Here is a 24,094-nt window from a genome sequence, read left to right on the forward strand (position 1 = left end):
AATGGGGTTGCCTGGCTCCTTGAAGAGCAGAAAGAGCTTTTGGTCCTGGCCCCTTTGGTGTGGGAGGAATCCCTGGACGTTTGCAATTGCTGAGCCGGGCTCGGGCTGTACCGAGGGGTGCAGGCAGCTAGTATTGGACTTTGGGAGGCTGTCGCAAGAGAGAGCGCCATCGTTTGTGGGGCTGTGAATGGGGTTGCCTGGCTCCTTGAAGAGCAGCAAGAGCTTTTGGTCCTGGCCCCTTTGGTGTGGGAGGAATCCCTGGACGTTTGCAATTGCTGAGCCGGACTCCGGCCGTACCGAGGGGCGCAGGCAGCTAGTATTGGACTTTGGGAGGCTGTCGCAAGAGAGAGCGCCATCGTTTGTGGGGCTGTGAATGGGGTTGCCTGGCTCCTTGAAGAGCAGCAAGAGCTTTTGGTCCTGGCCCCTTTGGTGTGGGAGGAATCCCTGGACGTTTGCAATTGCTGAGCCGGGCTCCGGCCGTACCGAGGGGCGCAGGCAGCTAGTATTGGACTTTGGGAGGCTGTTGCAAGAGAGAGCGCCATCGTTTGTGGGGCTGTGAATGGGGTTGCGTGGCTCCTTGAAGAGCAGCAAGAGCTTTTGGTCCTGGCCCCTTTGGTGTGGCAGGAATCCCTGGACGTTCGCAATTGCTGAGCCGGGCTCCGGCTGTACCGAGTGGTGCAGGCAGCTAGTATTGGACTTTGGGAGACTCTTGAAAGAGAGAGCGCCAGTGTTTGTGGGGCTGTGAATGGGGTTGCGTGGCTCCTTGAAGAGCAGCAAGAGCTTTTGGTCCTGGCCCCTTTGGTGTGGGAGGAATCCCTGGACGTTCGCAGTTCCTGAGCCGGGCTCCGGCTGTACCGAGTGGCACAGGCAGCTAGTATTGGACTTTGGGAGGCTGTCGCAAGAGAGAGCGCCATCGTTTGTGGGGCTGTGAATGGGGTTGCCTGGCTCCTTGAAGAGCAGAAAGAGCTTTTGGTCCTGGCCCCTTTGGTGTGGGAGGAATCCCTGGACGTTCGCAATTGCTGAGCCGGACTCTGGCTGTACCGAGCGGCGCAGGCAGCTAGTATTGGATTTTGGGAGGCTCTCGCAAGAGAGAGCGCCAGCGTTTGTGGGGCTGTGAATGGGGTTGCCTGGCTCCTTGAAGAGCAGCAAGAGCTTTTGGTCCTGCCCCCTTTGGTGTGGGAGGAATCCCTGGACGTTCGCAATTGCTGAGCCGGGCTCCGGCTGTACTGAGGGGCGCAGGCAGCTAGTATTGGACTTTGGGAGTCTCTCGCAAGAGAGAGCGCCAGTGTTTGTGGGGCTGTGAATGGGGTTGCGTGGCTCCTTGAAGAGCAGCAAGAGCTTTTGGTCCTGGCCCCTTTGGTGTGGGAGGAATCCCTGGACGTTCGCAATTGCTGAGCCGGGCTCCGGCTGTACCGAGGGGTGCAGGCAGCTAGTATTGGACTTTGGGAGGCTGTCGCAAGAGAGAGTGCCATCGTTTGTGGGGCTGTGAATGGGGTTGCCTGGCTCCTTGAAGAGCAGCAAGAGCTTTTGGTCCTGGCCCCTTTGGTGTGGGAGGAATCCCTGGACGTTTGCAATTGCTGAGCCGGGCTCCGGCCGTACCGAGGGGCGCAGGCAGCTAGTATTGGACTTTGGGAGGCTGTCGCAAGAGAGAGCGCCATCGTTTGTGGGGCTGTGAATGGGGTTGCCTGGCTCCTTGAAGAGCAGCAAGAGCTTTTGGTCCTGGCACCTTTGGTGTGGGAGGAATCCCTGGACGTTTGCAATTGCTGAGCCGGGCTCCGGCCGTACTGAGGGGCGCAGGCAGCTAGTATTGGACTTTGGGAGGCTGTCGCAAGAGAGAGCGCCATCGTTTGTGGGGCTGTGAATGGGGTTGCGTGGCTCCTTGAAGAGCAGCAAGAGCTTTTGGTCCTGGCCCCTTTGGTGTGGGAGGAATCCCTGGACGTTTGCAATTGCTGAGCCGGGCTCCGGCTGTACTGAGGGGCGCAGGCAGCTAGTGTTGGACTTTGGGAGGCTGTCGCAAGAGAGAGCGCCATCGTTTGTGGGGCTGTGAATGGGGTTGCCTGGCTCCTTGAAGAGCAGCAAGAGCTTTTGGTCCTGGCCCCTTTGGTGTGGGAGGAATCCCTGGACGTTCGCAATTGCTGAGCCGGGCTCCGGCCGTACCGAGGGGTGCAGGCAGCTAGTATTGGACTTTGGGAGGCTCTCGCAAGAGAGAGCGCCATCGTTTGTGGGGCTGTGAATGGGGTTGCCTGGCTCCTTGAAGAGCAGCAAGAGCTTTTGTTCCTGGCGCTTTTGGTGTGGCAGGAATCCCTGGACGTTCGCAATTGCTGAGCCGGGCTCCGGCTGTACCGAGCGGCGCAGGCAGCTAGTATTGGACTTTGGGAGGCTGTCGCAAGAGAGAGCGCCATCGTTTGTGGGGCTGTGAATGGGGTTGCCTGGCTCCTTGAAGAGCAGCAAGAGCTTTTGGTCCTGGCACCTTTGGTGTGGCAGGAATCCCTGGACGTTCGCAATTGCTGAGCCGGGCTCCGGCTGTACTCGGTGGTGCAGGAAGCTAGTATTGGACTTTGGGAGGCTGTCGCAAGAGAGAGCGCCAGCGTTTGTGGGGCTGTGAATGGGGTTGCCTGGCTCCTTGAAGAGCAGCAAGAGCTTTTGGTCCTGGCACCTTTTGTGTGGGAGGAATCCCTGGACGTTCGCAATTGCTGAGCTGGGCTCGGGCTGTACTGAGGGGCGCAGGCAGCTAGTATTGGACTTTGGGAGGCTCTCGCAAGAGAGAGCGCCATCGTTTGTGGGGCTGTGAATGGGGTTGCCTGGCTCCTTGAAGAGCAGCAAGAGCTTTTGGTCCTGGCCCCTTTGGTGTGGGAGGAATCCCTGGACGTTTGGAATATCTGAGCCGGACTCCGGCTGTACCGAGGGGTGCAGGCAGCTAGTATTGGACTTTGGGAGGCTCTCGCAAGAGAGGGCGCCAGCGTTTGTGGGGCTGTGAATGGGGTTGCCTGGCTCCTCGAAGAGCAGCAAGAGCTTTTGGTCCTGGCCCCTTTGGTGTGGGAGGAATCCCTGGACGTTTGCAATTGCTGAGCCGGGCTCTGGCTTTACCGAGCGGCGCAGGCAGCTAGTATTGGACTTTGGGAGGCTCTCGCAAGAGAGAGCGCCAGCGTTTGTGGGGCTGTGAATGGGGTTGCCTGGCTCCTTGAAGAGCAGCAAGAGCTTTTGGTCCTGGCCCCTTTGGTGTGGGAGGAATCCCTGGACGTTCGCAATTGCTGAGCCGGGCTCCGGCTGTACTCGGTGGCGCAGGCAGCTAGTATTGGACTTTGGGAGGCTGTCGCAAGAGAGAGCGCCAGCGTTTTTGGGGCTGTGAATGGGGTTGCCTGGCTCCTTGAAGAGCAGCAAGAGCTTTTGGTCCTGGCCCCTTCGGTGTGGGAGGAATCCCTGGACGTTTGCAATTGCTGAGCCGGGCTCTGGGTGTACCGAGCGGCGCAGGCAGCTAGTATTGGACTTTGGGAGGCTCTCGCAAGAGAGGGCGCCAGCGTTTGTGGGGCTGTGAATGGGGTTGCCTGGCTCCTCGAAGAGCAGCAAGAGCTTTTGGTCCTGGCCCCTTTGGTGTGGGAGGAATCCCTGGACGTTCGCAGTTCCTGAGCCGGGCTCCGGCTGTACTCGGTGGCGCAGGCAGCTAGTATTGGACTTTGGGAGGCTGTCGCAAGAGAGAGCGCCAGCGTTTGTGGGGCTGTGAATGGGGTTGCGTGGCTCCTTGAAGAGCAGCAAGAGCTTTTGGTCCTGGCCCCTTTGGTGTGGCAGGAATCCCTGGACGTTTGCAACTGCTGAGCCGGGCTCCGGCTGTACTCAGCGGCGCAGGCAGCTAGTATTGGACTTTGGGAGACTCTCGAAAGAGAGAGCGCCAGCATTTGTGGGGCTGTGAGTGGGGTTGCTTGGCTCCTTGAAGAGCAGCAAGAGCTTTTGGTCCTGGCCCCTTTGGTGTGGGAGGAATCCCTGGACGTTCGCAGTTCCTGAGCCGGGCTCCGGCTGTACTCGGTGGCGCAGGCAGCTAGTATTGGACTTTGGGAGGCTGTCGCAAGAGAGAGCGCCAGCGTTTGTGGGGCTGTGAATGGGGTTGCCTGGCTCCTTGAAGAGCAGCAAGAGCTTTTGGTCCTGGCCCCTTTGGTGTGTGAGGAATCCCTGGACGTTCAAAATTGCTGAACCGGGCTCTGGATGTACTCAGCGGCGCAGGCAGCTAGTATTGGACTTTGGGAGTCTCTCGCAAGAGAGAGCGCCAGCGTTTGTGGGGCTGTGAATGGGGTTGCCTGGCTCCTTGAAGAGCAGCAAGAGCTTTTGGTCCTGGCCCCTTTGGTGTGGGAGGAATCCCTGGACGTTCGCAATTGCTGAGCCGGGCTCCGGCTGTACTTGGTGGTGCAGGCAGCTAGTATTGGACTTTGGGAGGCTGTCGCAAGAGAGAGCGCCATCGTTTGTGGGGCTGTGAATGGGGTTGCCTAGCTCCTTGAAGAGCAGCAAGAGCTTTTGGTCCTGGCCCCTTTGGTGTGGGAGGAATCCCTGGACGTTCGCAATTGCTGAGCCGGGCTCCGGCTGTACCGAGCGGCGCAGGCAGCTAGTATTGGACTTTGGGAGGCTCTCGCAAGAGAGAGCGCCATCGTTTGTGGGGCTGTGAATGGGGTTGCCTGGCTCCTTGAAGAGCAGCAAGAGCTTTTGGTCCTGGCCCCTTTGGTGTGGGAGGAATCCCTGGACGTTCGCAATTGCTGAGCCGGGCTCCGGCTGTACCGAGCGGCACAGGCAGCTAGTATTGGACTTTGGGAGGCTGTCGCAAGAGAGAGCGCCATCGTTTGTGGGGCTGTGAATGGGGTTGCCTGGCTCCTTGAAGAGCAGCAAGAGCTTTTGGTCCTGGCCCTTTTGGTGTGGGAGGAATCCCTGGACGTTCGCAATTGCTGAGCCGGGCTCCGGCTGTACCGAGGGGTGCAGGCAGCTAGTATTGGACTTTGGGAGGCTGTCGCAAGAGAGAGCGCCATCGTTTGTGGGGCTGTGAATGGGGTTGCCTGGCTCCTTGAAGAGCAGCAAGAGCTTTTGGTCCTGGCACCTTTGGTGTGGCAGGAATCCCTGGACGTTCGCAATTGCTGAGCCGGGCTCCGGCTGTACTCGGTGGTGCAGGAAGCTAGTATTGGACTTTGGGAGGCTGTCGCAAGAGAGAGCGCCAGCGTTTGTGGGGCTGTGAATGGGGTTGCGTGGCTCCTTGAAGAGCAGCAAGAGCTTTTGGTCCTGGCCCCTTTGGTGTGGGAGGAATCCCTGGACGTTCGCAATTGCTGAGCCGGGCTCTGGCTGTACTCAGCGACGCAGGCAGCTAGTATTGGACTTCGGGAGGCTCTCGAAAGAGAGAGCGCCAGCATTTGTGGGGCTGTGAGTGGGGTTGCTTGGCTCCTTGAAGAGCAGCAAGAGCTTTTGGTCCTGGCCCCTTTGGTGTGGGAGGAATCCCTGGACTTTCGCAATTGCTGAGCCGGGCTCGGGCTGTACTCGGTGGTGCAGGCAGCTAGTATTGGACTTTGGGAGGCTGTCGCAAGAGAGAGCGCCAGCGTTTGTGGGGCTGTGAATGGGGTTGCGTGGCTCCTTGAAGAGCAGCAAGAGCTTTTGGTCCTGGCCCCTTTGGTGTGGGAGGAATCCCTGGACGTTCGCAATTGCTGAGCCGGGCTCAGGCTGTATTCAGCGGCGCAGGCAGCTAGTATTGGACTTTGGGAGGCTGTCGCAAGAGAGAGCGCCAGCGTTTGTGGGGCTGTGAATGGGGTTGCCTGTCTCCTTGAAGAGCAGAAAGAGCTTTTGGTCCTGGCACCTTTGGTGTGGGAGGAATCCCTGGACGTTTGGAATATCTGAGCCGGACTCCGACTGTACTCAGCGGCGCAGGCAGCTAGTATTGGACTTTGGGAGGCTGTCGCAAGAGAGAGCGCCAGCGTTTGTGGGGCTGTGAATGGGGTTGCGTGGCTCCTTGAAGAGCAGCAAGAGCTTTTGGTCCTGGCCCTTTGGTGTGGCAGGAATCCCTGGACGTTCGCAATTGCTGAGCCGGGCTCCGGCTGTACTTGCTGGTGCAGGCAGCTAGTATTGGACTTTGGGAGGCTGTCGCAAGAGAGAGCGCCATCGTTTGTGGGGCTGTGAATGGGGTTGCCTGGCTCCTCGAAGAGCAGCAAGAGCTTTTGGTCCTGGCCCCTTTGGTGTGGGAGGAATCCCTGGACGTTCGCAGTTCCTGAGCCGGGCTCGGGCTGTACCGAGGGGCGCAGGCAGCTAGTATTGGACTTGGGGAGGCTGTCGCAAGAGAGAGCGCCAGCGTTTGTGGGGCTGTGAATGGGGTTGCCTGGCTCCTCGAAGAGCAGCAAGAGCTTTTGGTCCTGGCCCCTTTGGTGTGGGAGGAATCCCTGGACGTTTGCAATTGCTGAGCCGGGCTCGGGCTGTACCGAGGGGTGCAGGCAGCTAGTGTTGGACTTTGGGAGGCTGTCGCAAGAGAGAGCGCCAGCGTTTGTGGGGCTGTGAATGGGTTGCCTGGCTCCTTGAAGAGCAGCAAGAGCTTTTGGTCCTGGCCCCTTTGGTGTGGGAGGAATCCCTGGACGTTCGCAGTTCCTGAGCCGGGCTCCGGCTGTACTGAGGGGCGCAGGCAGCTAGTATTGGACTTTGGGAGGCTGTCGCAAGAGAGAGCGCCAGCGTTTGTGGGGCTGTGAATGGGGTTGCCTGGCTCCTTGAAGAGCAGCAAGAGCTTTTGGTCCTGGCCCCTTTGGTGTGGGAGGAATCCCTGGACGTTCGCAATTGCTGAGCCGGGCTCCGGCCGTACCGAGGGGCGCAGGCAGCTAGTATTGGACTTTGGGAGGCTGTCGCAAGAGAGAGCGCCATCGTTTGTGGGGCTGTGAATGGGGTTGCCTGGCTCCTTGAAGAGCAGCAAGAGCTTTTGGTCCTGGCCCCTTTGGTGTGGGAGGAATCCCTGGACGTTTGCAATTGCTGAGCCGGGCTCCGGCTGTACCGAGGGGCGCAGGCAGCTAGTATTGGACTTTGGGAGGCTGTCGCAAGAGAGAGCGCCATCGTTTGTGGGGCTGTGAATGGGGTTGCCTGGCTCCTTGAAGAGCAGCAAGAGCTTTTGGTCCTGGCCCCTTTGGTGTGGGAGGAATCCCTGGACTTTCGCAATTGCCGAGCCGGGCTCCGGCTGTACTGAGGGGCGCAGGCAGCTAGTATTGGACTTTGGGAGGCTGTCGCAAGAGAGAGCGCCATCGTTTGTGGGGCTGTGAATGGGGTTGCGTGGCTCCTTGAAGAGCAGCAAGAGCTTTTGGTCCTGGCCCCTTTGGTGTGGGAGGAATCCCTGGACGTTTGGAATATCTGAGCCGGACTCCGGCTGTACCGAGGGGTGCAGGCAGCTAGTATTGGACTTTGGGAGGCTCTCGCAAGAGAGGGCGCCAGCGTTTGTGGGGCTGTGAATGGGGTTGCCTGGCTCCTCGAAGAGCAGCAAGAGCTTTTGGTCCTGGCCCCTTTGGTGTGGGAGGAATCCCTGGACGTTTGCAATTGCTGAGCCGGGCTCTGGCTTTACCGAGCGGCGCAGGCAGCTAGTATTGGACTTTGGGAGGCTCTCGCAAGAGAGAGCGCCAGCGTTTGTGGGGCTGTGAATGGGGTTGCCTGGCTCCTTGAAGAGCAGCAAGAGCTTTTGGTCCTGGCCCCTTTGGTGTGGGAGGAATCCCTGGACGTTCGCAATTGCTGAGCCGGGCTCCGGCTGTACTCGGTGGCGCAGGCAGCTAGTATTGGACTTTGGGAGGCTGTCGCAAGAGAGAGCGCCATCGTTTTTGGGGCTGTGAATGGGGTTGCGTGGCTCCTTGAAGAGCAGCAAGAGCTTTTGGTCCTGGCCCCTTTGGTGTGGGAGGAATCCCTGGACGTTTGCAATTGCTGAGCCGGGCTCTGGCTGTACCGAGCGGCGCAGGCAGCTAGTATTGGACTTTGGGAGGCTCTCGCAAGAGAGGGCGCCATCGTTTGTGGGGCTGTGAATGGGGTTGCCTGGCTCCTCGAAGAGCAGCAAGAGCTTTTGGTCCTGGCCCCTTTGGTGTGGGAGGAATCCCTGGACGTTCGCAGTTCCTGAGCCGGGCTCCGGCTGTACTCGGTGGCGCAGGCAGCTAGTATTGGACTTTGGGAGGCTGTCGCAAGAGAGAGCGCCAGCGTTTGTGGGGCTGTGAATGGGGTTGCCTGGCTCCTTGAAGAGCAGCAAGAGCTTTTGGTCCTGGCCCCTTTGGTGTGGCAGGAATCCCTGGACGTTTGCAACTGCTGAGCCGGGCTCCGGCTGTACTCAGCGGCGCAGGCAGCTAGTATTGGACTTTGGGAGACTCTCGAAAGAGAGAGCACCAGCGTTTGTGGGGCTGTGAATGGGGTTGCCTGGCTCCTTGAAGAGCAGCAAGAGCTTTTGGTCCTGGCCCCTTTGGTGTGTGAGGAATCCCTGGACGTTCAAAATTGCTGAACCGGTCTCCGGCTGTACTTGGTGGTGCAGGCAGCTAGTATTGGACTTTGGGAGGCTGTCGCAAGAGAGAGCGCCATCGTTTGTGGGGCTGTGAATGGGGTTGCCTAGCTCCTTGAAGAGCAGCAAGAGCTTTTGGTCCTGGCCCCTTTGGTGTGGGAGGAATCCCTGGACGTTCGCAATTGCTGAGCCGGGCTCCGGCTGTACCGAGCGGCGCAGGCAGCTAGTATTGGACTTTGGGAGGCTCTCGCAAGAGAGAGCGCCATCGTTTGTGGGGCTGTGAATGGGGTTGCCTGGCTCCTTGAAGAGCAGCAAGAGCTTTTGGTCCTGGCCCCTTTGGTGTGGGAGGAATCCCTGGACGTTCGCAATTGCTGAGCCGGGCTCCGGCTGTACCGAGCGGCACAGGCAGCTAGTATTGGACTTTGGGAGGCTGTCGCAAGAGAGAGCGCCATCGTTTGTGGGGCTGTGAATGGGGTTGCCTGGCTCCTTGAAGAGCAGCAAGAGCTTTTGGTCCTGGCCCTTTTGGTGTGGGAGGAATCCCTGGACGTTCGCAATTGCTGAGCCGGGCTCCGGCTGTACCGAGGGGTGCAGGCAGCTAGTATTGGACTTTGGGAGGCTGTCGCAAGAGAGAGCGCCATCGTTTGTGGGGCTGTGAATGGGGTTGCCTGGCTCCTTGAAGAGCAGCAAGAGCTTTTGGTCCTGGCACCTTTGGTGTGGCAGGAATCCCTGGACGTTCGCAATTGCTGAGCCGGGCTCCGGCTGTACTCGGTGGTGCAGGAAGCTAGTATTGGACTTTGGGAGGCTGTCGCAAGAGAGAGCGCCAGCGTTTGTGGGGCTGTGAATGGGGTTGCGTGGCTCCTTGAAGAGCAGCAAGAGCTTTTGGTCCTGGCCCCTTTGGTGTGGCAGGAATCCCTGGACGTTCGCAATTGCTGAGCCGGGCTCTGGCTGTACTCAGCGACGCAGGCAGCTAGTATTGGACTTTGGGAGGCTCTCGAAAGAGAGAGCGCCAGCACTTGCGGGGCTGTGAGTGGGGTTGCTTGGCTCCTTGAAGAGCAGCAAGAGCTTTTGGTCCTGGCCCCTTTGGTGTGGGAGGAATCCCTGGACTTTCGCAATTGCTGAGCCGGGCTCGGGCTGTACTCGGTGGTGCAGGCAGCTAGTATTGGACTTTGGGAGGCTGTCGCAAGAGAGAGCGCCAGCGTTTGTGGGGCTGTGAATGGGGTTGCGTGGCTCCTTGAAGAGCAGCAAGAGCTTTTGGTCCTGGCCCCTTTGGTGTGGGAGGAATCCCTGGACGTTCGCAATTGCTGAGCCGGGCTCACGCTGTATTCAGCGGCGCAGGCAGCTAGTATTGGACTTTGGGAGGCTGTCGCAAGAGAGAGCGCCAGCGTTTGTGGGGCTGTGAATGGGGTTGCCTGTCTCCTTGAAGAGCAGAAAGAGCTTTTGGTCCTGGCACCTTTGGTGTGGGAGGAATCCCTGGACGTTTGGAATATCTGAGCCGGACTCCGACTGTACTCAGCGGCGCAGGCAGCTAGTATTGGACTTTGGGAGGCTGTCGCAAGAGAGAGCGCCAGCGTTTGTGGGGCTGTGAATGGGGTTGCGTGGCTCCTTGAAGAGCAGCAAGAGCTTTTGGTCCTGGCCCCTTTGGTGTGGGAGGAATCCCTGGACGTTTGCAATTGCTGAGCCGGGCTCGGGCTGTACCGAGGGGTGCAGGCAGCTAGTATTGGACTTTGGGAGGCTGTCGCAAGAGAGAGCGCCATGGTTTGTGGGGCTGTGAATGGGTTGCCTGGCTCCTTGAAGAGCAGCAAGAGCTTTTGGTCCTGGCCCCTTTGGTGTGGGAGGAATCCCCAGACGTTTGCAATTGCTGAGCCGGGCTCCGGCTGTACTCAGCGGCGCAGGCAGCTAGTATTGGACTTTGGGAGGCTGTCGCAAGAGAGAGCGCCAGCGTTTGTGGGGCTGTGAATGGGGTTGCCTGGCTCCTTGAAGAGCAGCAAGAGCTTTTGGTCCTGGCCCCTTTGGTGTGGGAGGAATCCCTGGACGTTCGCAATTGCTGAGCCGGGCTCCGGCCGTACCGAGGGGCGCAGGCAGCTAGTATTGGACTTTGGGAGGCTGTCGCAAGAGAGAGCGCCAGCGTTTGTGGGGCTGTGAATGGGGTTGCCTGGCTCCTTGAAGAGCAGCAAGAGCTTTTGGTCCTGGCCCCTTTGGTGTGGGAGGAATCCCTGGACGTTTGCAATTGCTGAGCCGGGCTCCGGCTGTACCGAGGGGCGCAGGCAGCTAGTATTGGACTTTGGGAGGCTGTCGCAAGAGAGAGCGCCAGCGTTTGTGGGGCTGTGAATGGGGTTGCCTGGCTCCTTGAAGAGCAGCAAGAGCTTTTGGTCCTGGCCCCTTTGGTGTGGGAGGAATCCCTGGACTTTCGCAATTGCCGAGCCGGGCTCCGGCTGTACTGAGGGGCGCAGGCAGCTAGTATTGGACTTTGGGAGTCTCTCGCAAGAGAGAGCGCCATCGTTTGTGGGGCTGTGAATGGGGTTGCCTGGCTCCTTGAAGAGCAGCAAGAGCTTTTGGTCCTGGCCCCTTTGGTGTGGGAGGAATCCCTGGACGTTCGCAATTGCTGAGCCGGGCTCCGGCTGTACCGAGGGGTGCAGGCAGCTAGTATTGGACTTTGGGAGGCTGTCGCAAGAGAGAGCGCCAGTGTTTGTGGGGCTGTGAATGGGGTTGCCTGGCTCCTTGAAGAGCAGCAAGAGCTTTTGGTCCTGGCCCCTTTGGTGTGGGAGGAATCCCTGGACGTTTGCAACTGCTGAGCCGGGCTCCGGCCGTACCGAGGGGTGCAGGCAGCTAGTATTGGACTTTGAGAGGCTCTCGCAAGAGAGAGCGCCAGCGTTTGTGGGGCTGTGAATGGGGTTGCCTGGCTCCTTGAAGAGCAGCAAGAGCTTTTGGTCCTGCCCCCTTTGGTGTGGGAGGAATCCCTGGACGTTCGCAGTTCCTGAGCCGGGCTCCGGCTGTACTGAGGGGCGCAGGCAGCTAGTATTGGACTTTGGGAGGCTGTCGCAAGAGAGAGCGCCAGCGTTTGTGGGGCTGTGAATGGGGTTGCCTGGCTCCTCGAAGAGCAGCAAGAGCTTTTGGTCCTGGCCCCTTTGGTGTGGGAGGAATCACTGGACGTTCGCAGTTCCTGAGCCGGGCTCCGGCTGTACTGAGGGGCGCAGGCAGCTAGTATTGGACTTTGGGAGGCTGTCGCAAGAGAGAGCGCCAGCGTTTGTGGGGCTGTGAATGGGGTTGCCTGGCTCCTTGAAGAGCAGCAAGAGCTTTTGGTCCTGGCCCCTTTGGTGTGGGAGGAATCCCTGGACGTTCGCAGTTCCTGAGCCGGGCTCCGGCTGTACTGAGGGGCGCAGGCAGCTAGTATTGGACTTTGGGAGTCTCTCGCAAGAGAGAGCGCCAGCGTTTGTGGGGCTGTGAATGGGGTTGCCTGGCTCCTTGAAGAGCAGCAAGAGCTTTTGGTCCTGGCCCCTTTGGTGTGGGAGGAATCCCTGGACGTTTGCAATTGCTGAGCCGGGCTCGGGCTGTACCGAGGGGTGCAGGCAGCTAGTATTGGACTTTGGGAGGCTGTCGCAAGAGAGAGCGCCAGCGTTTGTGGGGCTGTGAATGGGTTGCCTGGCTCCTTGAAGAGCAGCAAGAGCTTTTGGTCCTGGCCCCTTTGGTGTGGGAGGAATCCCTGGACGTTCGCAATTGCTGAGCCGGGCTCGGGCTGTACCGAGGGGCGCAGGCAGCTAGTATTGGACTTTGGGAGGCTGTCGCAAGAGAGAGCGCCAGCGTTTGTGGGGCTGTGAATGGGGTTGCCTGGCTCCTTGAAGAGCAGCAAGAGCTTTTGGTCCTGGCCCCTTTGGTGTGGGAGGAATCCCTGGACGTTCGCAATTGCTGAGCCGGACTCTGGCTGTACCGAGCGGCGCAGGCAGCTAGTATTGGATTTTGGGAGGCTCTCGCAAGAGAGAGCGCCAGCGTTTGTGGGGCTGTGAATGGGGTTGCCTGGCTCCTTGAAGAGCAGCAAGAGCTTTTGGTCCTGGCCCCTTTGGTGTGGGAGGAATCCCTGGACGTTCGCAATTGCTGAGCCGGGCTCCGGCTGTACTGAGGGGCGCAGGCAGCTAGTATTGGACTTTGGGAGTCTCTCGCAAGAGAGAGCGCCAGTGTTTGTGGGGCTGTGAATGGGGTTGCGTGGCTCCTTGAAGAGCAGCAAGAGCTTTTGGTCCTGGCGCCTTTGGTGTGGGAGGAATCCCTGGACGTTCGCAATTGCTGAGCCGGGCTCCGGCTGTACCGAGGGGTGCAGGCAGCTAGTATTGGACTTTGGGAGGCTGTCGCAAGAGAGAGCGCCATCGTTTGTGGGGCTGTGAATGGGGTTGCCTGGCTCCTTGAAGAGCAGCAAGAGCTTTTGGTCCTGTCCCCTTTGGTGTGGGAGGAATCCCTGGACGTTTGCAATTGCTGAGCCGGGCTCCGGCCGTACCGAGGGGCGCAGGCAGCTAGTATTGGACTTTGGGAGGCTGTCGCAAGAGAGAGCGCCATCGTTTGTGGGGCTGTGAATGGGGTTGCCTGGCTCCTTGAAGAGCAGCAAGAGCTTTTGGTCCTGGCACCTTTGGTGTGGGAGGAATCCCTGGACGTTTGCAATTGCTGAGCCGGGCTCCGGCCGTACCGAGCGGCGCAGGCAGCTAGTATTGGACTTTGGGAGGCTGTCGCAAGAGAGAGCGCCATCGTTTGTGGGGCTGTGAATGGGGTTGCGTGGCTCCTTGAAGAGCAGCAAGAGCTTTTGGTCCTGGCCCCTTTGGTGTGGGAGGAATCCCTGGACGTTTGCAATTGCTGAGCCGGGCTCCGGCTGTACTGAGGGGCGCAGGCAGCTAGTATTGGACTTTGGGAGGCTGTCGCAAGAGAGAGCGCCATCGTTTGTGGGGCTGTGAATGGGGTTGCCTGGCTCCTTGAAGAGCAGCAAGAGCTTTTGGTCCTGGCCCCTTTGGTGTGGGAGGAATCCCTGGACGTTCGCAATTGCTGAGCCGGGCTCTGGCCGTACCGAGGGGTGCAGGCAGCTAGTATTGGACTTTGGGAGGCTCTCGCAAGAGAGAGCGCCATCGTTTGTGGGGCTGTGAATGGGGTTGCCTGGCTCCTTGAAGAGCAGCAAGAGCTTTTGGTCCTGGCGCTTTTGGTGTGGCAGGAATCCCTGGACGTTCGCAATTGCTGAGCCGGGCTCCGGCTGTACCGAGCGGCGCAGGCAGCTAGTATTGGACTTTGGGAGGCTGTCGCAAGAGAGAGCGCCATCGTTTGTGGGGCTGTGAATGGGGTTGCCTGGCTCCTTGAAGAGCAGCAAGAGCTTTTGGTCCTGGCACCTTTGGTGTGGGAGGAATCCCTGGACGTTCGCAATTGCTGAGCCGGGCTCCGGCTGTACTCGGTGGTGCAGGAAGCTAGTATTGGACTTTGGGAGGCTGTCGCAAGAGAGAGCGCCAGCGTTTGTGGGGCTGTGAATGGGGTTGCCTGGCTCCTTGAAGAGCAGCAAGAGCTTTTGGTCCTGGCACCTTTTGTGTGGGAGGAATGCCTGGACGTTCGCAATTGCTGAGCTGGGCTCGGGCTGTACTGAGGGGCGCAGGCAGCTAGTATTGGACTTTGGGAGGCTGTCGCAAGAGAGAGCGCCAGCGTTTGTGGGGCTGTGAATGGGGTTGCCTGGCTCCTTGAAGAGCAGCAAGAGCTTTTGGTCCTGGCCCCTTTGGTGTGGGAGGAATCCCTGGACGTTTGGAATATCTGAGCCGGACTCCGGCTGTACCGAGGGGTGCAGGCAGCTAGTATTGGACTTTGGGAGGCTGTCGCAAGAGAGGGCGCCAGCGTTTGTGGGGCTGTGAATGGGGTTGCCTGGCTCCTCGAAGAGCAGCAAGAGCTTTTGGTCCTGGCCCCTTTGGTGTGGGAGGAATCCCTGGACGTTTGCAATTGCTGAGCCGGGCTCTGGCTTTACCGAGCGGCGCAGGCAGCTAGTATTGGACTTTGGGAGGCTCTCGCAAGAGAGAGCGCCAGCGTTTGTGGGGCTGTGAATGGGGTTGCCTGGCTCCTTGAAGAGCAGCAAGAGCTTTTGGTCCTGGCCCCTTCGGTGTGGGAGGAATCCCTGGACGTTTGCAATTGCTGAGCCGGGCTCTGGCTGTACCGAGCGGCGCAGGCAGCTAGTATTGGACTTTGGGAGGCTCTCGCAAGAGAGGGCGCCAGCGTTTGTGGGGCTGTGAATGGGGTTGCCTGGCTCCTCGAAGAGCAGCAAGAGCTTTTGGTCCTGGCCCCTTTGGTGTGGGAGGAATCCCTGGACGTTCGCAGTTCCTGAGCCGGGCTCCGGCTGTACTCGGTGGCGCAGGCAGCTAGTATTGGACTTTGGGAGGCTGTCGCAAGAGAGAGCGCCAGCGTTTGTGGGGCTGTGAATGGGGTTGCCTGGCTCCTTGAAGAGCAGCAAGAGCTTTTGGTCCTGGCCCCTTTGGTGTGGCAGGAATCCCTGGACGTTTGCAACTGCTGAGCCGGGCTCCGGCTGTACTCAGCGGCGCAGGCAGCTAGTATTGGACTTTGGGAGACTCTCGAAAGAGAGAGCACCAGCGTTTGTGGGGCTGTGAATGGGGTTGCCTGGCTCCTTGAAGAGCAGCAAGAGCTTTTGGTCCTGGCCCCTTTGGTGTGTGAGGAATCCCTGGACGTTCAAAATTGCTGAACCGGGCTCTGGATGTACTCAGCGGCGCAGGCAGCTAGTATTGGACTTTGGGAGTCTCTCGCAAGAGAGAGCGCCAGCGTTTGTGGGGCTGTGAATGGGGTTGCGTGGCTCCTTGAAGAGCAGCAAGAGCTTTTGGTCCTGGCACCTTTGGTGTGGGAGGAATCCCTGGACGTTCGCAATTGCTGAGCCGGGCTCCGGCTGTACTTGGTGGTGCAGGCAGCTAGTATTGGACTTTGGGAGGCTGTCGCAAGAGAGAGCGCCATCGTTTGTGGGGCTGTGAATGGGGTTGCCTAGCTCCTTGAAGAGCAGCAAGAGCTTTTGGTCCTGGCCCCTTTGGTGTGGGAGGAATCCCTGGACGTTCGCAATTGCTGAGCCGGGCTCCGGCTGTACCGAGCGGCGCAGGCAGCTAGTATTGGACTTTGGGAGGCTCTCGCAAGAGAGAGCGCCATCGTTTGTGGGGCTGTGAATGGGGTTGCCTGGCTCCTTGAAGAGCAGCAAGAGCTTTTGGTCCTGGCCCCTTTGGTGTGGGAGGAATCCCTGGACGTTCGCAATTGCTGAGCCGGGCTCCGGCTGTACCGAGCGGCACAGGCAGCTAGTATTGGACTTTGGGAGGCTGTCGCAAGAGAGAGCGCCATCGTTTGTGGGGCTGTGAATGGGGTTGCCTGGCTCCTTGAAGAGCAGCAAGAGCTTTTGGTCCTGGCCCTTTTGGTGTGGGAGGAATCCCTGGACGTTAGCAATTGCTGAGCCGGGCTCCGGCTGTACCGAGGGGTGCAGGCAGCTAGTATTGGACTTTGGGAGGCTGTCGCAAGAGAGAGCGCCATGGTTTGTGGGGCTGTGAATGGGGTTGCCTGGCTCCTTGAAGAGCAGCAAGAGCTTTTGGTCCTGGCACCTTTGGTGTGGCAGGAATCCCTGGACGTTCGCAATTGCTGAGCCGGGCTCCGGCTGTACTCGGTGGTGCAGGAAGCTAGTATTGGACTTTGGGAGGCTGTCGCAAGAGAGAGCGCCAGCGTTTGTGGGGCTGTGAATGGGGTTGCGTGGCTCCTTGAAGAGCAGCAAGAGCTTTTGGTCCTGGCCCCTTTGGTGTGGCAGGAATCCCTGGACGTTCGCAATTGCTGAGCCGGGCTCTGGCTGTACTCAGCGACGCAGGCAGCTAGTATTGGACTTTGGGAGGCTGTCGCAAGAGAGAGCGCCAGCATTTGTGGGGCTGTGAGTGGGGTTGCTTGGCTCCTTGAAGAGCAGCAAGAGCTTTTGGTCCTGGCCCCTTTGGTGTGGGAGGAATCCCTGGACTTTCGCAATTGCTGAGCCGGGCTCGGGCTGTACTCGGTGGTGCAGGCAGCTAGTATTGGACTTTGGGAGGCTGTTGCAAGAGAGAGCGCCAGCGTTTGTGGGGCTGTGAATGGGGTTGCGTGGCTCCTTGAAGAGCAGCAAGAGCTTTTGGTCCTGGCCCCTTTGGTGTGGCAGGAATCCCTGGACGTTCGCAATTGCTGAGCCGGGCTCTGGCTGTATTCAGCGGCGCAGGCAGCTAGTATTGGACTTTGGGAGGCTGTCGCAAGAGAGAGCGCCAGCGTTTGTGGGGCTGTGAATGGGGTTGCCTGTCTCCTTGAAGAGCAGAAAGAGCTTTTGGTCCTGGCACCTTTGGTGTGGGAGGAATCCCTGGACGTTTGGAATATCTGAGCCGGACTCCGACTGTACTCAGCGGCGCAGGCAGCTAGTATTGGACTTTGGGAGGCTGTCGCAAGAGAGAGCGCCAGCGTTTGTGGGGCTGTGAATGGGGTTGCCTGGCTCCTTGAAGAGCAGCAAGAGCTTTTGGTCCTGGCCCCTTTGGTGTGGCAGGAATCCCTGGACGTTCGCAATTGCTGAGCCGGGCTCCGGCTGTACTTGCTGGTGCAGGCAGCTAGTATTGGACTTTGGGAGGCTGTCGCAAGAGAGAGCGCCATCGTTTGTGGGGCTGTGAATGGGGTTGCCTGGCTCCTCGAAGAGCAGCAAGAGCTTTTGGTCCTGGCCCCTTTGGTGTGGGAGGAATCCCTGGACGTTCGCAGTTCCTGAGCCGGGCTCGGGCTGTACCGAGGGGCGCAGGCAGCTAGTATTGGACTTGGGGAGGCTGTCGCAAGAGAGAGCGCCAGCGTTTGTGGGGCTGTGAATGGGGTTGCCTGGCTCCTCGAAGAGCAGCAAGAGCTTTTGGTCCTGGCCCCTTTGGTGTGGGAGGAATCCCTGGACGTTGGCAATTGCTGAGCCGGGCTCGGGCTGTACCGAGGGGTGCAGGCAGCTAGTATTGGACTTTGGGAGGCTGTCGCAAGAGAGAGCGCCAGCGTTTGTGGGGCTGTGAATGGGTTGCCTGGCTCCTTGAAGAGCAGCAAGAGCTTTTGGTCCTGGCCCCTTTGGTGTGGGAGGAATCCCCAGACGTTTGCAATTGCTGAGCCGGGCTCCGGCTGTACTCAGCGGCGCAGGCAGCTAGTATTGGACTTTGGGAGGCTGTCGCAAGAGAGAGCGCCAGCGTTTGTGGGGCTGTGAATGGGGTTGCCTGGCTCCTTGAAGAGCAGCAAGAGCTTTTGGTCCTGGCCCCTTTGGTGTGGGAGGAATCCCTGGACGTTCGCAATTGCTGAGCCGGGCTCCGGCCGTACCGAGGGGCGCAGGCAGCTAGTATTGGACTTTGGGAGGCTGTCGCAAGAGAGAGCGCCAGCGTTTGTGGGGCTGTGAATGGGGTTGCGTGGCTCCTTGAAGAGCAGCAAGAGCTTTTGGTCCTGTCCCCTTTGGTGTGGGAGGAATCCCTGGACGTTTGCAATTGCTGAGCCGGGCTCCGGCTGTACCGAGGGGCGCAGGCAGCTAGTATTGGACTTTGGGAGGCTGTCGCAAGAGAGAGCGCCAGCGTTTGTGGGGCTGTGAATGGGGTTGCCTGGCTCCTTGAAGAGCAGCAAGAGCTTTTGGTCCTGGCCCCTTTGGTGTGGGAGGAATCCCTGGACTTTCGCAATTGCCGAGCCGGGCTCCGGCTGTACTGAGGGGCGCAGGCAGCTAGTATTGGACTTTGGGAGGCTCTCGCAAGAGAGAGCGCCATCGTTTGTGGGGCTGTGAATGGGGTTGCCTGGCTCCTTGAAGAGCAGCAAGAGCTTTTGGTCCTGGCCCCTTTGGTGTGGGAGGAATCCCTGGACGTTCGCAATTGCTGAGCCGGGCTCCGGCTGTACCGAGGGGTGCAGGCAGCTAGTATTGGACTTTGGGAGGCTGTCGCAAGAGAGAGCGCCAGTGTTTGTGGGGCTGTGAATGGGGTTGCCTGGCTCCTTGAAGAGCAGCAAGAGCTTTTGGTCCTGGCCCCTTTGGTGTGGGAGGAATCCCTGGACGTTTGCAACTGCTGAGCCGGGCTCCGGCCGTACCGAGGGGTGCAGGCAGCTAGTATTGGACTTTGAGAGGCTCTCGCAAGAGAGAGCGCCAGCGTTTGTGGGGCTGTGAATGGGGTTGCCTGGCTCCTTGAAGAGCAGCAAGAGCTTTTGGTCCTGCCCCCTTTGGTGTGGGAGGAATCCCTGGACGTTCGCAGTTCCTGAGCCGGGCTCCGGCTGTACTGAGGGGCGCAGGCAGCTAGTATTGGACTTTGGGAGGCTGTCGCAAGAGAGAGCGTCAGCGTTTGTGGGGCTGTGAATGGGGTTGCCTGGCTCCTTGAAGAGCAGCAAGAGCTTTTGGTCCTGGCCCCTTCGGTGTGGGAGGAATGCCTGGACGTTCGCAATTGCTGAGCCGGGCTCCGGCTGTACCGAGGGGCGCAGGCAGCTAGTATTGGACTTTGGGAGGCTGTCGCAAGAGAGAGCGCCAGCGTTTGTGGGGCTGTGAATGGGGTTGCCTGGCTCCTCGAAGAGCAGCAAGAGCTTTTGGTCCTGGCGCCTTTGGTGTGGGAGGAATCCCTGGACGTTCGCAGTTCCTGAGCCGGGCTCCGGCTGTGCTGAGGGGCGCAGGCAGCTAGTATTGGACTTTGGGAGGCTGTCGCAAGAGAGAGCGCCAGCGTTTGTGGGGCTGTGAATGGGGTTGCCTGGCTCCTTGAAGAGCAGCAAGAGCTTTTGGTCCTGGCCCCTTTGGTGTGGGAGGAATCCCTGGACTTTCGCAATTGCCGAGCCGGGCTCCGGCTGTACTGAGGGGCGCAGGCAGCTAGTATTGGACTTTGGGAGGCTGTCGCAAGAGAGAGCGCCAGCGTTTGTGGGGCTGTGAATGGGGTTGCCTGGCTCCTTGAAGAGCAGCAAGAGCTTTTGGTCCTGGCCCCTTTGGTGTGGGAGGAATCCCTGGACGTTCGCAGTTCCTGAGCCGGGCTCCGGCTGTACTGAGGGGCGCAGGCAGCTAGTATTGGACTTTGGGAGTCTCTCGCAAGAGAGAGCGCCAGCGTTTGTGGGGCTGTGAATGGGGTTGCCTGGCTCCTTGAAGAGCAGCAAGAGCTTTTGGTCCTGTCCCCTTTGGTGTGGGAGGAATCCCTGGACTTTCGCAATTGCTGAGCCGGGCTCGGGCTGTACTGAGGGGTGCAGGCAGCTAGTATTGGACTTTGGGAGGCTGTCGCAAGAGAGAGCGCCAGCATTTGTGGGGCTGTGAATGGGGTTGCCTGGCTCCTTGAAGAGCAGCAAGAGCTTTTGGTCCTGGCCCCTTTGGTGTGGGAGGAATCCCTGGACGTTTGCAATTGCTGAGCCGGGCTCTGGCTGTAGTCAGTGGCACAGGCACCTAGTATTGGACTTTGGGAGGCTGTCGCAAGAGAGAGCGCCATCGTTTGTGGGGCTGTGAATGGGGTTGCCTGGCTCCTTGAAGAGCAGCAAGAGCTTTTGGTCCTGGCCCCTTTGGTGTGGGAGGAATCCCTGGACGTTTGCAATTGCTGAGCCGGGCTCGGGCTGTACCGAGGGGTGCAGGCAGCTAGTATTGGACTTTGGGAGGCTGTCGCAAGAGAGAGCGCCAGCGTTTGTGGGGCTGTGAATGGGTTGCCTGGCTCCTTGAAGAGCAGCAAGAGCTTTTGGTCCTGGCCCCTTTGGTGTGGGAGGAATCCCTGGACGTTCGCAATTGCTGAGCCGGGCTCGGGCTGTACCGAGGGGCGCAGGCAGCTAGTATTGGACTTTGGGAGGCTGTCGCAAGAGAGAGCGCCAGCGTTTGTGGGGCTGTGAATGGGGTTGCCTGGCTCCTTGAAGAGCAGCAAGAGCTTTTGGTCCTGGCCCCTTTGGTGTGGGAGGAATCCCTGGACGTTCGCAATTGCTGAGCCGGGCTCCGGCCGTACCGAGCGGCACAGGCAGCTAGTATTGGACTTTGGGAGGCTGTCGCAAGAGAGAGCGCCAGCGTTTGTGGGGCTGTGAATGGGGTTGCCTGGCTCCTTGAAGAGCAGCAAGAGCTTTTGGTCCTGGCCCCTTTGGTGTGGGAGGAATCCCTGGACGTTTGCAATTGCTGAGCCGGGCTCCGGCTGTACCGAGGGGCGCAGGCAGCTAGTATTGGACTTTGGGAGGCTGTCGCAAGAGAGAGCGCCAGCGTTTGTGGGGCTGTGAATGGGGTTGCCTGGCTCCTTGAAGAGCAGCAAGAGCTTTTGGTCCTGGCCCCTTTGGTGTGGGAGGAATCCCTGGACGTTTGCAATTGCTGAGCCGGGCTCCGGCTGTACTGAGGGGCGCAGGCAGCTAGTATTGGACTTTGGGAGGCTGTCGCAAGAGAGAGCGCCATCGTTTGTGGGGCTGTGAATGGGGTTGCCTGGCTCCTTGAAGAGCAGCAAGAGCTTTTGGTCCTGACCCCTTTGGTGTGGGAGGAATCCCTGGACGTTCGCAATTGCTGAGCCGGGCTCCGGCTGTACCGAGGGGTGCAGGCAGCTAGTATTGGACTTTGGGAGGCTGTCGCAAGAGAGAGCGCCATCGTTTGTGGGGCTGTGAATGGGGTTGCCTGGCTCCTTGAAGAGCAGCAAGAGCTTTTGGTCCTGGCACCTTTGGTGTGGGAGGAATCCCTGGACGTTTGCAACTGCTGAGCCGGGCTCCGGCCGTACTGAGGGGCGCAGGCAGCTAGTATTGGACTTTGGGAGGCTCTCGCAAGAGAGAGCGCCATCGTTTGTGGGGCTGTGAATGGGGTTGCGTGGCTCCTTGAAGAGCAGCAAGAGCTTTTGGTCCTGGCCCCTTTGGTGTGGCAGGAATCCCCGGACGTTCGCAATTGCTGAGCCGGGCTCGGGCTGTACTGAGGGGTGCAGGCAGCTAGTATTGGACTTTGGGAGGCTCTCGCAAGAGAGAGCGCCAGCGTTTGTGAGGCTGTGAATGGGGTTGCCTGGCTCCTTGAAGAGCAGCAAGAGCTTTTGGTCCTGCCCCCTTTGGTGTGGCAGGAATCCCCGGACGTTCGCAATTGCTGAGCCGGGCTCCGGCTGTACTCGGTGGTGGAGGCAGCTAGTATTGGACTTTGGGAGGCTGTCGCAAGAGAGAGCGCCAGCGTTTGTGGGGCTGTGAATGGGGTTGCCTGGCTCCTTGAAGAGCAGCAAGAGCTTTTGGTCCTGCCCCCTTTGGTGTGGGAGGAATCCCTGGACGTTCGCAATTGCTGAGCCGGGCTCGGGCTGTACTGAGGGGCGCAGGCAGCTAGTATTGGACTTTGAGAGGCTCTCGCAAGAGAGAGCGCCATCGTTTGTGGGGCTGTGAATGGGGTTGCCTGGCTCCTTGAAGAGCAGCAAGAGCTTTTGGTCCTGGCCCCTTTGGTGTGGCAGGAATCCCTGGACTTTCGCAATTGCTGAGCCGGGCTCTGGGTGTACCGAGCGGCGCAGGCAGCTAGTATTGGACTTTGGGAGGCTGTCGCAAGAGAGAGCGCCAGCGTTTGTGGGGCTGTGAATGGGGTTGCCTGGCTCCTTGAAGAGCCGCAAGAGCTTTTGGTCCTGCCCCCTTTGGTGTGGGAGGAATCCCTGGACGTTCGCAGTTCCTGAGCCGGGCTCCGGCTGTACCGAGGGGCGCAGGCAGCTAGTATTGGACTTTGGGAGGCTGTCGCAAGAGAGAGCGCCATCGTTTGTGGGGCTGTGAATGGGGTTGCCTGGCTCCTTGAAGAGCAGCAAGAGCTTTTGGTCCTGGCCCCTTTGGTGTGGGAGGAATCCCTGGACGTTTGCAATTGCTGAGCCGGGCTCCGGCTGTACCGAGCGGCGCAGGCAGCTAGTATTGGACTTTGGGAGGCTGTCGCAAGAGAGAGCGCCAGTGTTTGTGGGGCTGTGAATGGGGTTGCCTGGCTCCTTGAAGAGCAGCAAGAGCTTTTGGTCCTGGCGCCTTTGGTGTGGGAGGAATCCCTGGACGTTCGCAGTTCCTGAGCCGGGCTCCGGCTGTACTGAGGGGCGCAGGCAGCTAGTATTGGACTTTGGGAGGCTGTCGCAAGAGAGAGCGCCAGCGTTTGTGGGGCTGTGAATGGGGTTGCCTGGCTCCTTGAAGAGCAGCAAGAGCTTTTGGTCCTGGCCCCTTTGGTGTGGAAGGAATCCCTGGACTTTCGCAATTGCCGAGCCGGGCTCCGGCTGTACCGAGGGGTGCAGGCAGCTAGTATTGGACTTTGGGAGTCTCTCGCAAGAGAGAGCGCCAGCGTTTGTGGGGCTGTGAATGGGGTTGCGTGGCTCCTTGAAGAGCAGCAAGAGCTTTTGGTCCTGCCCCCTTTGGTGTGGCAGGAATCCCCGGACGTTCGCAATTGCTGAGCCGGGTTGTGGCTGTACCGAGCGGTGCAGGCAGCTAGTGTTGGACTTTGGGAGTCTCTCGCAAGAGAGAGCGCCAGCGTTTGTGGGGCTGTGAATGGGGTTGCGTGGCTCCTTGAAGAGCAGCAAGAGCTTTTGGTCCTGGACCCTTCGGTGTGGGAGGAATCCCTGGACGTTCGCAATTGCCGAGCCGGGCTCCGGCTGTACTGAGGGGCGCAGGCAGCTAGTATTGGACTTTGGGAGGCTGTTGCAAGAGAGAGCGCCAGCGTTTGTGGGGCTGTGAATGGGGTTGCCTGGCTCCTTGAAGAGCAGCAAGAGCTTTTGGTCCTGGCCCCTTTGGTGTGGGAGGAATCCCTGGACGTTCGCAATTGCTGAGCCGGGCTCCGGCTGTACTCGGTGGTGCAGGAAGCTAGTATTGGACTTTGGGAGGCTGTCGCAAGAGAGAGCGCCATCGTTTGTGGGGCTGTGAATGGGGTTGCCTGGCTCCTTGAAGAGCAGCAAGAGCTTTTGGTCCTGGCCCCTTTGTTGTGGGAGGAATCCCTGGACGTTCAAAATTGCTGAACCGGGCTCCGGTTGTACTCAGCGGCGCAGGCAGCTAGTATTGGACTTTGGGAGGCTGTCGCAAGAGAGAGCGCCAGCGTTTGTGGGGCTGTGAATGGGGTTGCGTGGCTCCTTGAAGAGCAGCAAGAGCTTTTGGTCCTGGCCCCTTTGGTGTGGGAGGAATCCCTGGACGTTCGCAATTGCTGAGCCGGGCTCGGGCTGTACTGAGGGGCGCAGGCAGCTAGTATTGGACTTTGGGAGGCTGTCGCAAGAGAGAGCGCCATCGTTTGTGGGGCTGTGAATGGGGTTGCCTGGCTCCTTGAAGAGCAGAAAGAGCTTTTGGTCCTGGCCCCTTTGGTGTGGGAGGAATCCCTGGACGTTTGTAATTGCTGAGCCGGGCTCCGGCTGTACCGAGCGGCGCAGGCAGCTAGTATTGGACTTTGGGAGGCTGTCGCAAGAGAGAGCGCCATCGTTTGTGGGGCTGTGAATGGGGTTGTGTGGCTCCTTGAAGAGCAGCAAGAGCTTTTGGTCCTGGCCCCTTTGGTGTGGGAGGAATCCCTGGACTTTCGCAATTGCTGAGCCGGGCTCGGGCTGTACTGAGGGGCGCAGGCAGCTAGTATTGGACTTTGGGAGGCTGTCGCAAGAGAGAGCGCCATCGTTTGTGGGGCTGTGAATGGGGTTGCCTGGCTCCTTGAAGAGCAGCAAGAGCTTTTGGTCCTGGCCCCTTTGGTGTGGGAGGAATCCCTGGATGTTCGCAATTGCTGAGCCGGGCTCCGGC

Source organism: Platalea leucorodia (genome assembly GCF_965183815.1).
Source record: "Platalea leucorodia genome assembly, chromosome: 32".
NCBI classification, from domain to species: domain Eukaryota; kingdom Metazoa; phylum Chordata; class Aves; order Pelecaniformes; family Threskiornithidae; genus Platalea; species Platalea leucorodia.